We start from the raw sequence: 17,051 nt of genomic DNA on the forward strand, positions 1-17,051 counted from the left end.
GCATTTTTCTAGACAGAAATTAATGATAGTAATGCCTATTACCATCTGCTTTATAGATCCTTCGGTGATCTAATTTTAAAGAAAAATAAATACACCTACCACTGAAAAAATCATATTTTTAACACACATTTTTCTTTCTATCCATTAGAAAGTTTAAAATTTCTAAGATAAATAAAATAAGAAGTTCATTTTTCTTAACCAGGTCATTAAGAAAATATGAAGAAAAACAAGACAAGACACAAATACTGTTTCATTATATGAACCTATCACAATAATTTGTTTTAGCATTTTTTACATACACTTATTAATATTCAACTACGGTTAAGACATGAATTGTGTACTTCAATGAGTCAAAGATGACTGATTGATTTCCTTACTTGGATGAATCCTAGTTATTTTGAACCTTGTTTAGATAAAAATAATTTTCCAGTGAGACAATTTTATAAGTATCGTACAAGTTGGTTGAACCTCAGTTAACTACTTTTTTGACTTCAATTTTACAAAATGGACAGTAATTTATGCCAAAAATGATTCTGTTCATGATTATCTGGTATGAGCCTCAACAAATTAAAATTGATGAGATTTATAGAATGTAACTAAGTCGAGATTCTAGAGGGGGAATCAAACTCCTCTTGATTGCATGATTCTGTATGTCCTTAATTAAAGTGATTAGCAACACTGTTTTAAATAGAACCTCCCTGTACCTCCTCTTTGAGCTCTTCCAGCCACATCATCCGCACTGTGCTCTGTGTATCCAATCACCTGTCAGACTGTATCCACTCTTCCCTCTCTGTGCACCTTCACCTTCTGCACATAATAAACCCTCTTTCTGGAATGTGTGTTTTCTGTTTTCATCTTTTCACTGTAAAACTACTGTCTCCATTAAGTCTTTGCTTATTTATTTTAATTTAGTTCTGTTTAATCCAGTATTCCATGTCATTCAACTCCCAGAATAGTGTCACAGTGTCTAACCCAAGTTATTCATGAACATTTTAACTTTATCTCACAATCAAAAAGAGTAGAATTTGCTTCCAGTCTCCCATTGAAATGGCAGTGCTCTGTGGAAGTCACAGATTATGGTTTTTAATGTCATGTGTACATCTAGCTGCAAAGAAGCCTACAAAATGTAGTCTCTAACTTTAATGAGATTTTATTACAAATATTAAGAAAAGGAAAAAGGGACATTGGAGAAAATTAGCAATAACTGCCACAGGGAGTAAATATTAGCATTTTCACATTTTGTTTTTGGAGTGGTTGCATACTTAATCTCTGATAATCCTGATTCTGAAAAAGGATCAGCTTAAATTTGGTGTATATTTCATCAATTCATTATTCATAAGATTAAAACATTCTAACATTCCAAACACTTACCTAATATAACTCTAAAATGCTTTAAATTATTATGTTAATTTTAACATTGATTTTTAATTCCAACTTAATTTCTTTGATTTTTTTATTCTTTCTTTGGAAATTTCTATACTCCTAGCTAATGCTTTGATTTTACTCACCATCTTGTATATTGGGTTGTATAGAAGGCTACAATTCCTGAAGGAAAAAAGACGAATTGTGCATTATTGACATTAGTTGTATAACCAATAAAATCCAGGCTTATCAGATGGGTAAAAAGTTTGGGAAAAAAAGCTAATTAAATATACAAATAACGTATCCTCCGATTTACCGTTGTTAGATAGACTCAGTTCGTCTAAACCCCCGCTCATCTCTTCTCGACATATAGTTACAGCAATGATATTTCAGCATCTGCCATAACAAACGATGCCATAAATCTGGAGTCAAGTTGCCTGCATTCAAATCCTGACACTGTTGGAAGCTTTGTGACATTCAGAAACTTACTCAACTTCTTTCTCGTGTTTATGTGTGTGTGGATGTTTTGATCTGTCAAATGGAACTAAAACCAGTAATTCTATGGTCCCATTCACGTGAAATGTCCAGCATAGGCAAATCTATAAAGACAGGAAGTAGATTTGTGGTTGCTTAGGGATGGATGCCATGGTGAGCTGGGGTTAGGGGTGGGAAGAAGGGTTGATACATACAAGTTACATAGTTTTGTTTTGTTTTTTTGCAGGTGTAAACCCTATTCTAGAATTAATTATGATGATAATACACCTACCTGTGAATTTACTAAAAACATTGCATTGAACACTTCAAATGGTTGAATTGTATGGTATGTGCACTATTTCTCAATGTATAGCTGTTAAAAAATAAATTTGTTTGCTTCTCATCTTATTATGCCTCTTATATCAGTTTCATTGCAGGAGCAACCTTTATTCTTGATGAACAGTCTCACTGCTCCTCCTGGGCATGACCTATTGACTCCAGCAGCTGTCCCCATTGGTGCTTTCTGTCTTACATTTATTGCAGATACTCAATTTCTAAGTCTTTGCGTCCAATTTCTAAGATGTTGTTTCTGTTCTGTTTTGTTCCAACTCAACTATATTTTCATTTCTTGGTAACATGCCAATCATATAGTTACTTAATTAAGGTACTGGATCAATTTGTTCAATATCTCAGTCCTCATGTACAGCTTACTGAAGAGTGTGAAGGACAGAATTGGAGTTCTCTTGTAACATGAGGGTGGTTGGGGGATAGGAGGTCCATAGATTCTAATATATACGTATCAAGTGTTATCTCTACACACTAAACTAGGAATTTCATACTCATTTACTTTTATTGATATTCTTAGGCACTATTTAAAGAGCTTATATTAATGTTTTTGAGGTATTGTAAAGTATAAAGAATATATTATCAAATCATATTTGTTATTTTCCAAATCTTCAACTTAAGGTTTTATAAAATAAAAATAAATTATAAAATTGGTTAGGAGAAAAAAGAATTCTAATTTGGTTGTTCCAACATTGGAAAGTTACTAAAAATTATTAAATAGTTCCTTACCTGGCTGCATAAAATAAGATTTTCTTGGTAGTTCAGGAAATGATAATGAATGTTAATTCATTAATTTAATTGGTTGAACCCATACATATCATTGCATAGTTATTTTCTCTTTGGCTAAATTTGCTCATTTTTTTATTCGTTCATTTAGTTATTCATTTATTCAATCAGTCAGTTCATAAATGACTATTAAGCTTTGAATATGTTCAATGCACTCTGATACGTGTGAATAGATCAAGGCCACTGTGCTTGAGCTTGAGGGATGAATCATTAGTGAAAGCAATGTGATAAATTCTAAAATAGAATTTTGCATTAAGTAAAAGAAAGAAGGACCTGTCATTTTCTCAGGGATCCAGTAAGATTCCATAGTGCAATTTCCAAAAATGCAAGTTAGTTCAGTGTGGTGGTGGATTCTGATGTCAACTTGACTGGATTAAGGGATACACAGATAACTGGTAAAGTATCATTTATCCTCAATTATTGCAATAGTTATTCTAAATGTTTCAGCAGGCAGTGAGCCTGTCCGTCATTTGCTGGAAGGGAAACTTTGGTGGTTTGGCATTTGATTAGAATGATTAAACTGCCCTGGGCGTGTCTGTGAAGATATTTCTGGAGGTGATCTCAGTGGGGAAGCTAGTAGTCTGAGTGGAGAAGAACTGCTCTCAATGTGGGCTAGTGCCATGTAATTGGATGGGAACCTGAATGGAACAAAAAAAAAAGAAAAAGAAGGAAGAGTGAATTCTTTTTAACTGATACACTGATAAATAACAGTTGTACATATTTATGGAGTACACATAATATTTTAAAACAAGCATACAATGTGTAATGATCAAATCAGGGTAACTGGAGTATCCATCACCTCAAGCATTTATCATTTATTTGAATTTGAAACATTCTAATTCCATTCCTCTACTTATTTTGAAATATATAATAAATTGTTGATGATTGTAGTCACTCTATTGTGCTACTAACTGTATTTTCGTGCCTCTTAACAATCGCTCTATATTGTCTCCACCTCCTCACTACCCTTCCCAGGCTCTTGCAACCATCACTCTAAGCTCTGTCTCCATGAGATAAAGTTATTTAGCTCCCACAAGTGAACGAAAACATGTGACATTTGTCTTTCTGTGCCTGGCTTATTTCACTTAACATAATGTCCTCCAGTTCCTCGATGTTGTTGCAAATGACAGATTTTCTTAATTTTTACGGCTGCATATTATTCCTTTGTGTATATATACCACATTCTCTTTATCCATTCATCTGTTGATGGACACTTAAGTTGATCCCATATTTTGGCTATTGTGAATAATGCTGAAATAAACAGAGGAGGGCAGATTTTTTTTGATATGCCGATTTTCTTTGTTTTGGGTATATGCCCAGCAGTGGGACTGCTAGATTATATACTAGTTCTATTTTTAGTTTTTTGAGGAACGTCCATACTGTCCTTCATAGTGGCTGTACTACTGTGGTGGTACACCAACTATTTTGTGTTCACGTTCTCACCAACAGCATCTGAAGTCTCCTCTTCCTCCACGTTCTCACCAGCATCCATTATTGCCTGTCTTTCTGATAAAAGACATTTTAAACTGGGGTGAGATGACAAGTTTCTTGAGTAAAACCTCAGAAGCACCAGGCACTCAAAGCGAAAATGGACAAATGGGATCCCATCAAGCTGAAAAGCTTCTGTACAGCAAATAATCAACAAAGTGAAGAGATAACCCACAGCATGGGAGAAGATATTTGCAAACTACCCACCTGAAAAGGGAATAATAGCCAGAATATATAAAGAACATAATCACCTCGATAGCAAGAAAAAATAACAATTTAATTAAAAATGGCAAAAGATATGAATAGACTTTTCTAGAAAGAAGACATACAAATGGCCAACAGGTATATAAAAAATGCTAAACATCTCTCATCATAGGAGAAATACCAATCAAAACCACAGTAAGATATCACCTCACTCCGGGAAAGCGAACCCTTGTTCTCTGTCTTCTGGAGCCAGAACACCCTTCTCCTAGCCCTTGGATATCAGAACCCCAGGTTCTCCAGATTTTGGATTCCAGGGCTCTCTCCAGGGACCAACTGCTTCCAACCTAACTCCACTCTCTCAAGCCTTCAGCCTTTAACTCCATCTGCTCCCTTGGTTCTGAAGCCTTTGGACTTGGACTCAATCACACTCCTGGCTTCTTTGTCTCCAGTTTGTAGACGACCTAATATGGGACTTCTCAGCTTCCATCATGCTATGGGGCGGTTCCCCTAATAAGTCCCCTCCTATATATGTCTCTACGTATATATCCTGTCAGCTCTGTTTCTCTGGAAAACCCTGACTACACCATTCAGTATAATCCCACCTACATTGAGTGAATACCGTTTCTGTCAGACTATGTTAGGTCTTAAATACAACACAGGCTCACTGCCTTCCGGGAGCTCACAGATTAATAGGGAAACAAATTTTTGGCCTTCCCTGTGGCACCATAACTGTGGGAATGTTAATAAGGCCTAAGCGGAATACAAAGAAGAAATAAATAAATCGATAGTTGTCTTCTTGATGACAGAAATATTTTACTGGACTTTGAGGATTGAGTGGTTTTCTAAAGTGTCATGGCAACTTTGTAGCATAATCCAGTCAAAGGGAATAGCATGCATGAAGGCATATCCACAAAGAGGAATTGACAAACCTTCTGTTTAACATGATAGCCATAGAAGGTGAACAAGATTCACCAAGGAGAAGAATAGGGAATTGCACAAGGGATATGTATTAGTCCTTTCTCATGCTGCTAATAAAGGCGTACCTGAGACTGGGTAATTTAAAAGGAAATAGGTTTAATGGACTCACAGTTCCACATGGCTGGGGAGGCCTCACAGTCATGGTGGAAGGTGAACGAGGAGCAAAGTCACGTCTTATATGGCAGCAGGCAAGAGAGCTTGTGCAGGGGAACTTGCCTTTATAAAACCATCAGATCTCATGAGACGTATTCACTATCATAAGAACAGCACATGAAAGACCCATCCCCATGATTCAGTTACCTCCCACCAGGTCCCTGCCACAAGATGAGACTTGGGCGGGGACACAGCCAAACCATATCAGGATAGAAAAAAAGAGATATTTAAAATATAATTAGAGTATTTTACCAAATCTAGGAAAGTCTTGAGAATCATTAAAATGTTTTAGAAAATTTATACCATGTAACATGATTTGGTTTAATTGCTAATATTATAAAAATGAGAGAATGAATTGAATTTGTAGTTTTTCAGATAAAATACTTTGAGATTATGTATTAGTATAGTTACATGAGGGAATGGAGAAGAAAATGCAGAGTTTGAAAAATTGTTTTTTAAAAATAGAATGGATACAATGTGATGACTAATTGAACTTTGGGAATGAGGTATTTATGTTACTTATTTACCTTAGTAAACTGAGTTAGTGATTAATTTTATTAGACCTGTACTAAATGGTGAGTAGTGTGTGAAATTCTGCATTTACAGAACTGTAAAAAATAGATTCTCATTCAATTCTAATGGAAAAAGAAACACGAACTAACTTTCTGAAAAAACTTTAAAACTGTAAAAGCATAGAGCCTTTGAAATGCAGAAGGAACCTGGAGAAGGAGAGAAACCTGGGCAGACTTTCAGGAGAACACTCACATTAATTTTATGGAGTAATAGGAAACCTCAAGATGAATATGAGAGAAGAGTGGATAGGATGGTCATCTTAGCAACAAATGCACCAAATGTTGTGAGGTGTCTGGACTACAACTAGAAGATGTGCAAACTGCAGGCAGAAAATGGCTAGAGTTGATTCCGGGGAAGTAGGTAGGGGTCCCAAGGGATGCTTATAACATGTTGAGTAGTTTGCCATTTATCCTGTACAAGACGGTGACAAGTGAGAGGTGTGTGTGTGTGTGTGTGTGTGTGTGTGTGTGTGTGTGTGTGTGTGTATGTGTTTAAGGAAAATGGCATGGTTAGCTTCATGTTTTAGATTACTTGGCTGGTTCTATTAAGAACTGATTTTCAGAACTACAAGAATGAAAACATGCACTTCAAGAGAAAAGATTTTCAGAAATGTTATATAGCAGGCCCTGAAACAAGATTCCTGTTTTCTTGGAGGTTTGGCTGACGGGGCAGTGCCATTAAGTGAGAGAGACAACATATAATGATTCATCATCATATATTGAACCAGCTTATGGTTCAATCTACTTAGATTATAGATTTAAAGATTGCAGCTGGGTCTGGCTCTTTGCTGAGTGGGTGCGGCAGAAGAGCATTTAAATATTTTGCTTTTTTTCTTCCTTTTTTCTAGATCAAAGGCTGAATTCGGAAGGAAATGAGATTAGGAAGAAACATAGATTTTAAAAAACAGAGAAATACAAAAGTGAAAGGTGTCTATGAAGGTTCCAGGATCTGGCATGTGTATCAGACATTGCTTGAGAAAGTAACCCTGGCAAGAAGTGGTGCTGGGAAGCTAAATGAAAGAAACAAACAAATAACATTTTGACTTATAAGGTTGAGCAGTTTCAAATGACAGTAGGCTATGTATGACCCTAAAAGAGAAGCAGAAGGCTTGATCACATATTAATTAATTAATTGACAACATTTTACTATGTGCTTACTGTACACCCACTATTTGGCAGGGAATGTATTCAGAACCAGAAAGTCCTTGATGAGCAAAGACCAAATGTTCTTAGATTTAGTATTCTAAGAGTGTGTGCCACATCAGTGATAAAATCTTTCAAGATGATGACAGATATTTTTCAAAGGTCTTCAATCCATATGTTTGAGTGATATGATAATTGAGATGAATATAATAGAGAAATGAGAAAGAATGATAGTATACATAGACTGCATGAGACTCAAAGGAACACACGTTTTCAAAGTCACTGGATGCGTATTGATTTGGTGTAGCTTCAGCCGGTGTGCCATCCTAGTCCTGAATTGTCTGGTGTGGAAGTAGGCTATGGAGTCAACATGGTGTCTCCTCCCTCCTCCAGAGACTATGACTGCTATGTGTCTGCTATGCATCTAGTCACTCAGATATTCAATTACAGATTACTTTAAATTCCGTGTACTGGAAAGATTTGAAATTCACGAAAGGATTCCTAAACGTTTTAATTTTTCTTTGATTTTCTGATTTTTTTTTAATAAGGAAAGCTCAAAAATACTTTTTGACTATTAAAAAATGTCCCCAGACATGATGATCTGACCTTTGTTTTTAATTATTTGTGATTTGAAATTGATTGTAGCAATGCTATAGCATAACAACTGAAACTCTACCCTGACAGCTTCTTCTATGCCACAAGCAGATTTAATATCTTCTTCCTTGGGTTTCTAATAAGATATCATCACTTTTGAGTCTTAGGATACTCTGCACTTAGAATACTCTGCTTTTAATAGAGTAATTTGTGTTTCCCTTTTCTCCATGATCAGTCTTCCAGCTCACTCATCACATAGGAGAACTCTAAACTTCTTAATGGCAAGGACTGTATTTGCCTTGATGGCAAGGCTGAGATCTTTGAATCTCTGCCTACAGCAACTCAAAGAAATATCTGTTATATAGATCTTTATGTTAAATTAAAAAAGAAGAAAAATAAAAGAAACTCACATTTTGGCAATATCGTATATGTTTTTTCTAAACATTCTTAAAATTAAGTGGTATACTATTTAATAATTTCATTAAACTCTTGATTTGATAACAAGTGACCAGAATAATTCCTTTAGAAAATCAGATGCCAGTAGAGTTTTTGGAGGATTATTTAACAGAAATATCTTTTTTTTTTTTTTTTTTTTTGAGACGGAGTCTCGCTCTGTCGCCCAGGCTGGAGTGCAGTGGCGCAATCTCGGCTCACTGCAAGCTCCGCCTCCCAGGTTCACGCCATTCTCCTGCCTCAGCCTCTCCGAGTAGCTGGGACTACAGGTGCCCGCCACCACGCCCGGCTAATTTTTTTGTATTTTTAGTGGAGACAGGGTTTCACCGTGGTCTCGATCTCCTGACCTCGTGATCCTCCCGCCTCGGCCTCCCAAAGTGCTGGGATCACAAGCGTGAGCCACCGCGCCCGGCCTAACAGAAATATCTTAAAGCTGTCTTCTTCACAAATGGTCACCTGCTATTACAAACTTCCTATTGAGGTATCTGTATCAAACCATGCCTGCTAGCTCCTAAAGTACTATCTAAAATTATAAATTTAAACTATATATGTATTATGCATTCAAACATCCATGTCTTTAAAATCTAAATCTGTCACTGAGACATGTTTCCAGCTTTTTAAGAGAAATTAAGCAAAGCTGTATTTTTTTTCACATGTGTAGCAGAGCTGCCTTTCACATGTAAAGTAAATATACAACATCGGTAATCTGTCTTCGGAGGGGCCGTTATTTCCTTTTATATTCAAGAAACAATAATGCCAACTCATAGTCTATATAACTGAGAGGAGTTCAATCCTCTCCCACATCTACATGAATATCCCACTGGCTTCTCCATTTGGCTGAAGGTCTCAACTTCTCTGTCATTCTTGTGGTTCTTTTGTCCCTAATTCTTTATGCTATTCTCACTGCTTCTTTTCTACTTTAAAGAAGCCAACATTTGCTTCTGAACCCCCAAAATACTTTACAAAAGGGCGTGTTGATATAACAGGCTTTGCTGTAGCGTGAGGGTGATATAAGATAATTTTATCAAGTGAAAGGGTAGTAAATATAAGTACCAGATAGCAGCTATGCACTTCCTGAGAGCTCCTTAGGGATGAGCCCCCGCTCAGTAACTCAGCCCACCATGTTGCTGAGGACCTCTGCTCCCTCACACTGAAATCCATGTCTGTTTTTTGATAACCAAATAGAGCATGTAGAGTTGTTTGGGGGCATCTGTTTCTCTAAACAAGAAGATATCGTCATCTAAAATTGAATTTTGGTATGCACTTTTAGCAACATAAAAACTTAGAGAAACCTTTGAAATTCTAGTTTTGCTTTGAGGATGTCAAAGATGCAGAATGAAATTCTGAAGCAGAAGTGATGAGCTGAGAGGTCTTTGCAAGTGCAGAGCATTTCCTAAGCAGGCTCCAAGCTCTAAAACAGTGGCAGAAAGGTCCAGGCCACTCCATGCCTCCTCAGCATGGCTGGCACAAATCTCTTCTCTGCACACATGGCTATTAACGTTGCTTGTTTCTGTATGTGTCTGAGATTATGCCACAAACAGACAAATGACAGCAATGGGCCAAGGCATGTATTTTTTCACTTATAATAAATTAAGTGATTATTTTGAAATACTGATGAATTTTAAATGTCTTCTTTAATGTTGTATTTCCCTTGGTACAGATAAACATTGCTCATCAAAAAATAGCCAATCATACAAGGTGTGAATTTAGAAATAAGATCTTATTTTGTCCATTTGTCTGTCAGTTTTTCTGTGTATTTATCTAGCTCTTATCACCATGGTAACTGTGCATCTCTGGAGTGCATATCCAATCTAAAGCTTCTATTCAAGCCTCTTCCTCATTGCTTTACTTCTGCTGATTTACATAGAGTTGGGTATTTTAAATGTATACTTCCTATATCTCCTGTCTGGATCCACAGAAGGAGAGTTTAAAAAATCTAAGCTGCACCGAAGCAGCTGGTTAGCTCAGTGTTAGAGCATGGTGCTAATAAAAAATCTAAGCTGCAATGTGAATATAAACTTAGAGGTTAATAAAGCTAGACAAATATAAGCTTGTGTGAGCAGGATATTGACTTACTTTTTAAATGGTGCCAGAGCTTGAAAATCATATGTTTAGGAACTCGTCATTTCCTAAACATGCACTGTTTCTTAAAATGAAAGGGCACTTGACGTTTTATCCAAAGTCTTCTCAAAGGATAGACAGAAAAACTTGTTTAATTTCTCAGAAAATGAATCAATAATTTTCTTTTAAACATCAAGGATCTTGTTATAGAGGAATTTAATATCAGCACTTACAGATGTGAAGAGGTGTCCTCTATGACCTTAGAAAAGAGGGTGATGGGATTGCAGTTTGAGATAGAAAGTATAAATTTAGAAAAATGTAATTTCAAAGTAATATGCAACATCACATTAATGGAAAAAGCAACAACAACAACAACAACAAAACAACAACAACAACATAAGCAAATAAATCTACTTGAGTTTGCCAGGAAGGTGTGACAGTTACCTCATAGATTATAAATAACATCTAAATATGCATATATCAGTCACTGATGGTGCTTGCAATCTATGAAAATATCTAAAAAGTTGAGTGAGAGAAGCAAAATACTAACAATGCCCATCCACAGAGGTTCAGGATAAAATATCTGCCCTTCTGTGTTTGTGAGTTTTAATCTTTTATGTAAGAAGAATGAAGAAACACATTATCTCTTTTAATCTTGATGACATTAAACATCTATTTTTCACAACTAATTTTTATTGTTCTTAATCTTTCCTCCCTGAAATGAGGCCATACGATTTCCATATATGATTTTTATAGCTTGTAGATGCGGAATGAATTCAGCAGCATAACCAGTTCACTTCTCACTGAAAATTCATGTACCGATTCTCTGGTTTTATGAAGCATTTCTCTGAGAAGTTGTAGTTATATCTGAGTCATGGATAAGGATCACTCCTGGGCAAAGAATTTTTAGCTGAGGAATGTTAAACCTGAATATAGGCAAATTTGGCAAGAAAGTTAAAGGCTGAGGGAACCAAATAGCCTTCCTAAGTTTTCCCTTCTGATTTTTAAATGATTATTTGTAAAATTCTGCAGGCTTATACAAATGTAAAGCTAAAGAAAGGGACTAAAACATTTATATTGATTTGATTCAAAAGTGGAATGCATTTGCTTACAGTCTTTGAGCTCAGGTGGGTGAAAAGCTCCCCCATGAAGAGATGTGACTTGGTTCCCTCACTTCCACCCTGGCAAGATTGCCTCTTTTTTTTTTTTTTTTTTTTTGAGACGAGTCTCGCTCTGTCGCCCAGGCTGGAGTGCAGTGGCGCGATCTCGGCTCACCGCAAGCTCCGCCTCCCGGGTTCCCGCCATTCTTCTGCCTCAGCCTCCCGAGTAGCTGGGACTACAGGCGCCCGCCAACACGCCCGGCTAAATTTTTTTGTATTTTTAGTAGAGACAGGGTTTCACCATGTTAGCCAGGATGGTCTGGATCTCCTGATCTCGTAATCTGCCCGCCTCGGCCTCCCAAAGTGCTGGGATTACAGGCGTGAGCCACCGCATCCAGCCAAGATCACCTACTGGGATAAGCTACAAATGATATATGGGGCATTCCTTAGTTTTATCTTCATATGGTAAGTGATATATCTATATCTATATCTCTCTCTATATATACACACACATATATATTCATATACATATGTGTATTCACGTATATATCGGACGCATCATTGCATTATTTCATGTGATTTTTAGCAAGTAATCTTTCTCATATCTGCATGAAGCGAGGTACACCCCCTGAAGTTAGGTTCCTACCATCCCAAAGAGATTGGGAGATAGGGCAATCCTATCCTTTATTCCTTGCTTACATTCGAAAGGAATGGTTTCCAAGTCCTTGAGAAACATATTTCTGGTTTGTGAAACAGTCAAGAAGCGTTTAAAGGTATTCACATCTTAGAGGGGCAGATAAAAAATTTAGAATTACAAGTTTTTGGAAATAAATGCTCTAAGAAAAGAAAACGGAAAGAAAAGGCCTGTGGGGGTTCACCTGGATTCTGTGAGGGCTGGTGAGCAGGAGATCAGAGGCGCCGCGGCAGAAAAATGTGTCTATGTTCAATGAAGCCGAGGGAAAATTTAGGGCCTCGTCGGACAAGAGAAAAATGTCGATAGTCTTTCTTTAAGAGTCATTGTGAAAATCCTGCTTCCCTCACCTTCCCAGACCCCAGAGAGACTTTCTGCAGTCGACAGTCTCTAGAAATATGTGGGCCGTTCCTGATATTCATGGAGGTGTGCTTTGTGTATTAAAGACACGCCTTTTTGTCCAGATGAACTGCGTTTTCGCCTCAATCAGAAAAAGGATCTTGGAGTTTCTATGGTCATAGCTAAAATACACCCCCAAATGCTTATTCACCATCAACTTTGTGCCTACCACCTGGACTAAGCTTAGTGTGCCATGATCAAGATGGTGAAATCTTTAACTTCTAGGCATTTACACTTTACTGGGGAAGACAAATGAAGAAACAGATAATTACCATATACAGATTAACTAGTTTATAATGCGGTAAATTAATAATTTATTATTAGTAGGTGCTATGGAAGAACATAGGAGGGCCACATAACCCAAATTTGGTATCAAGAACAATTTACTAGAGGTATTAATATTTGAGAGACAAGTTTATATGAATGATAGCAGCAACAACGGAAAATATGCCAGGAAAAAGGAACAGCAAGTCCCACTACATGAAATAATTGTGATTAAACAGTGAAACTCAAATATGAAATGCAAACAGTAGGAGAAGACCTTTAAAATCATGCTAAGAAATTTGTATTAAATGCAACAGTGATCCATCGATGAGTTTTAAGAAAAGAAATGATACAAATGATCTGATTTACACTGTAGAATTATCACTCTGGCAGTAGAAAGGGAAAAGAAATCTGAGGGGGCCAATTCTAGAGACATGGATAACCATTTAATGACTTTTGCAGTAAATCAGGCAAGAAGTAAAAGGTAATTTGTTATGCAAATTTTGGGTTTCTGGTCAATTAACAGTCATCAAGTGCTTACAATTCAGGACTGCCAAGGGTGACTACAATTTCGAATCCATTGCTCTTCTATCAGCTAAATATCCACGGGGAACTCTCTTTTCCCTTCCCTTCACTATTTTTCCTCTATTCTGAACAATGCAGTCATAAAGGCATTTGGTGGGGCAGAGTGAGGCAGAAAGGACATTCCGCTGTTGTTGGACTGAGTGTTTCATCATGCCAATTAAGCCCTGTTGGTTGGTTGTTATTTTTGTACAAGCCTTGCGTATCCTTAACTGATTTACTGCCTACTATTTCTATAAAACATGGAGGGAATGGTGTTGAAATCATCAGTAATAACTGAGGATGTGTCTATTACTCTTCACACTTCTGCAAGTGTTTGCTTCCTGTATATTAAACCTCTTTTTTAGGGGTGCATAAACCTTTAGGATTTTTTCTGACTTTCCCTCCAATTTTGTTTCTCTTTTAGGGATTCCAATTACATGCATATCGGGATATTCAAGCCTGACGCTATGTTCATTAGCACCTTTTAAGGATTTTATTAGCTCTTTTCATGGTAGAATTTTTAAATCTTTTTCTGAGTTTTGTTTTGTTTGTTTACAATTTTTTTCCTGTTTTGAGTTCACAAATGTTTTGTTACAACATCTAATCAGCTGTTAATTCTGCCCAGTGCACTTTTCGTTTATGTCCTGTGTTTTATCTTTTTTTTTTATCTCTAGTATTTAGATTGGGCGTTTTTTTGTTTGTTTGTTTTTTATCTTTCATGTCTCTACATGCTCAACTTTTCACTTCTTAGCCTAAGGAATAGGGTATGAACACTACTATAATGCCTTTATTATTCTATCATTTATATCATAGTTCAGTGATTGATTTTCCCTCTATGTATAAATCATGTTTTTTGTTGTTGTTTGTTTGTTTCTTTGCATGCCTAGTAATTTTCATTAGATTACAACTATCGTGAATTTTTCCCTTGCTTGGTTGTTGGGTACAGTTAAATAATCTTGAACTTTGTTCTGGAATTCAACTTACTTAAAAACAGTTTGATTTTTTTGAGGCTTGCTTTTAAGCTTTGTTTTGTAGGATTTTATCAACCTCCAACCTAGGGCTGATATAGTTTGGCTGTGTTCCCACCCATATCTCATCCTGAATTCCCACGTGTTTGTGGGAGGGACCCGGTAGGTGCTAACTGAGTCATGGGGGAAAGTCTTTCCCATGCTACTTTCGTGGTAGTGAATAAGTCTCATGAGATCCGATGGTTTTAAAAACAGGAGCTGTCTTGCACAAGCTCTCTCTCTTTCTGCCTGCAGCCATCCATGTAAGATATGACTTGCTCCTCTTTGCCTTCCACCATGATTATGAGGCTTCACAAGCCACATGGAGCTATGAAATCTCTTTCTTTTTGAAATTGCCCTGTCTCGGGTATGTATTTATCAGCATATGAAAATGGACTAATACAGAAAGGAAATTGCCTTTCCACTGCCTCTTTGTTCTGTCAGGGCCCCTGGCCAAATGGACAGGGTCCAACATCAATGCTGGATTTTCCCCACTCAGTTCACCAACTCACAGCAGTTTTCTCTGGAAACATCCTCACAGACACCCCTAGAAACAATGCTTCACCAGTTCTCTAGGTATTCCTTAACCTGGTCAGTTTGACACCTAAAACTAACCACCAGTGGTGTACTTTATAAATCTCTAGACCTCTGTCTTTCATTGGGAAACTCCCTTCTCCCTGGTACCCTAGCCTAAGAAGTCCAGGCACCTTTCTGCTCTGTGCTACCAACTCCATCTCTTCCATTTAGAAAGGTGGGCAGGCTTCCTCTACATTATCCTCCTGGTGAACAGGAAACCTCCTGCAGTAACCTGAAAAATCGTAGGGCTTGTCTCATTTGTTGATCTTCTTTCAAGGATCGCTGTATTGCATTGACTGATTTCCAACTATGTTGTTTATTTAGTTCCTTCGGGTAAGAGAGTAATTCTGGTCCACATTATTTCATGCTGGTCAGAAGCAGAATTCTTCACATCCACACTGAAATGATTGATTTTGTGTTTAATGCCCAGCTATAACTTTGTTTTACTTTGTCTTTATCATGACTTTTTCTTTCCTGTCATTCCCTGTAATCTACTGTTACTGTATTATATATTTTATTCAGCATATGCTTTTATTCAAAACAGGCTCTGTTTCTTTGTTAACTAAGAATTATTGTATAAGTTATATTCCAGAGACATTTATTGCATTTAATTCATATACATAAAAAACTTCTTCTTCTTTATATCTCCTTTAAAGAAAATAAATATGTTAATGTAGACTAAAATTTGCTTCCTAAATATTAGGATGTGATAATTATGATGATCATAATTATAAGTAGGAACTTCGCTCCAAACCAAATTAGGAGAACCATTTAGATAGTGACACATGACTATTTAAGTTCTATCAAAACATTTATTGAGTTCTTACCTTTTGTCAGAGGTTGTTTAAAATCTTTATTATGTATTGGCTTATTTATTTCTAACTAAAAACACATGAGGTAGGTAGGTAGTTGTATGAGTCAGGGTTCTCCAAAGTAGCAAACCAATAGGGTGAGTGTATGTGTGTATGTGATCTATCATAAAGAATTGATCCATGCAATTATGGAGCCAGGTATATCCCAAAATGTTGGGGTGAGCCAGCAAGTTGGAGACACAAAAGACCTGGTGGTTTGTTTCCAGTCCTAGTCTGAAGGCCTGTGAACCAAGAAAGCCAGTGGTGTAGTTTCTTTCAGTAGCCTGGCAGGCTTTAGACTAGGAAGAGCTGATGGCTCAGTCTGCATCTGAAAGCAGGAACTTTAACTGATGTCCTAGTTTGAAGGCAATCAGGAGGATTCTCTCTTACTTGGAGAAGGGTCACCACTTTTGTTTTATTCAGGCTTTCAACTGATGGGGTGAGGCCAACCCACCTTAGGGAGAGAACTAGCTGTATTCCTTCTATTTATTTAAATGATAATCTCATCTTTAAAAAATAACCTCACAGAAACCCCAGCTAATGTTTGGGCAAATATCTGGGCTCCCAGTGAACTAATCAAGGTGACAAATAAAATTAACTATTAGAGTGGCATCATCCCTATTTTATAGCTGAAGAAACTGAGTTATAGGAAGGAAAATTAATTGACTCAAGGTCCCTTAGAACATTAGCAGTTGAGTCAGAAATTCAACCCAGTAGAGCTGTCCCCATTGTACAGATGCTCATAGACTTGGAATGGGGTTACATCCTCCTTGTATGACAGATTTATCTGGACATAACCCAACTATAAGTAATGCCCATCAATGCATAGCTCTTCCACAATGTTGTGAAGTAGAAAAATGATAAGTAGAACCATTGTAAGTTGGGGAATATCTGTATAAATTTTAATTACTCTGTTATGTTCTTCTTTGTGGAATTTCCTGGAGGTCAATTTTGAAAATGACCATTTATAGACATGCCTTTTCAGA

Source organism: Hylobates moloch, unplaced genomic scaffold (assembly GCF_009828535.3).
Source record: "Hylobates moloch isolate HMO894 unplaced genomic scaffold, HMol_V3 SCAFFOLD_5, whole genome shotgun sequence".
NCBI lineage: Eukaryota > Metazoa > Chordata > Mammalia > Primates > Hylobatidae > Hylobates > Hylobates moloch.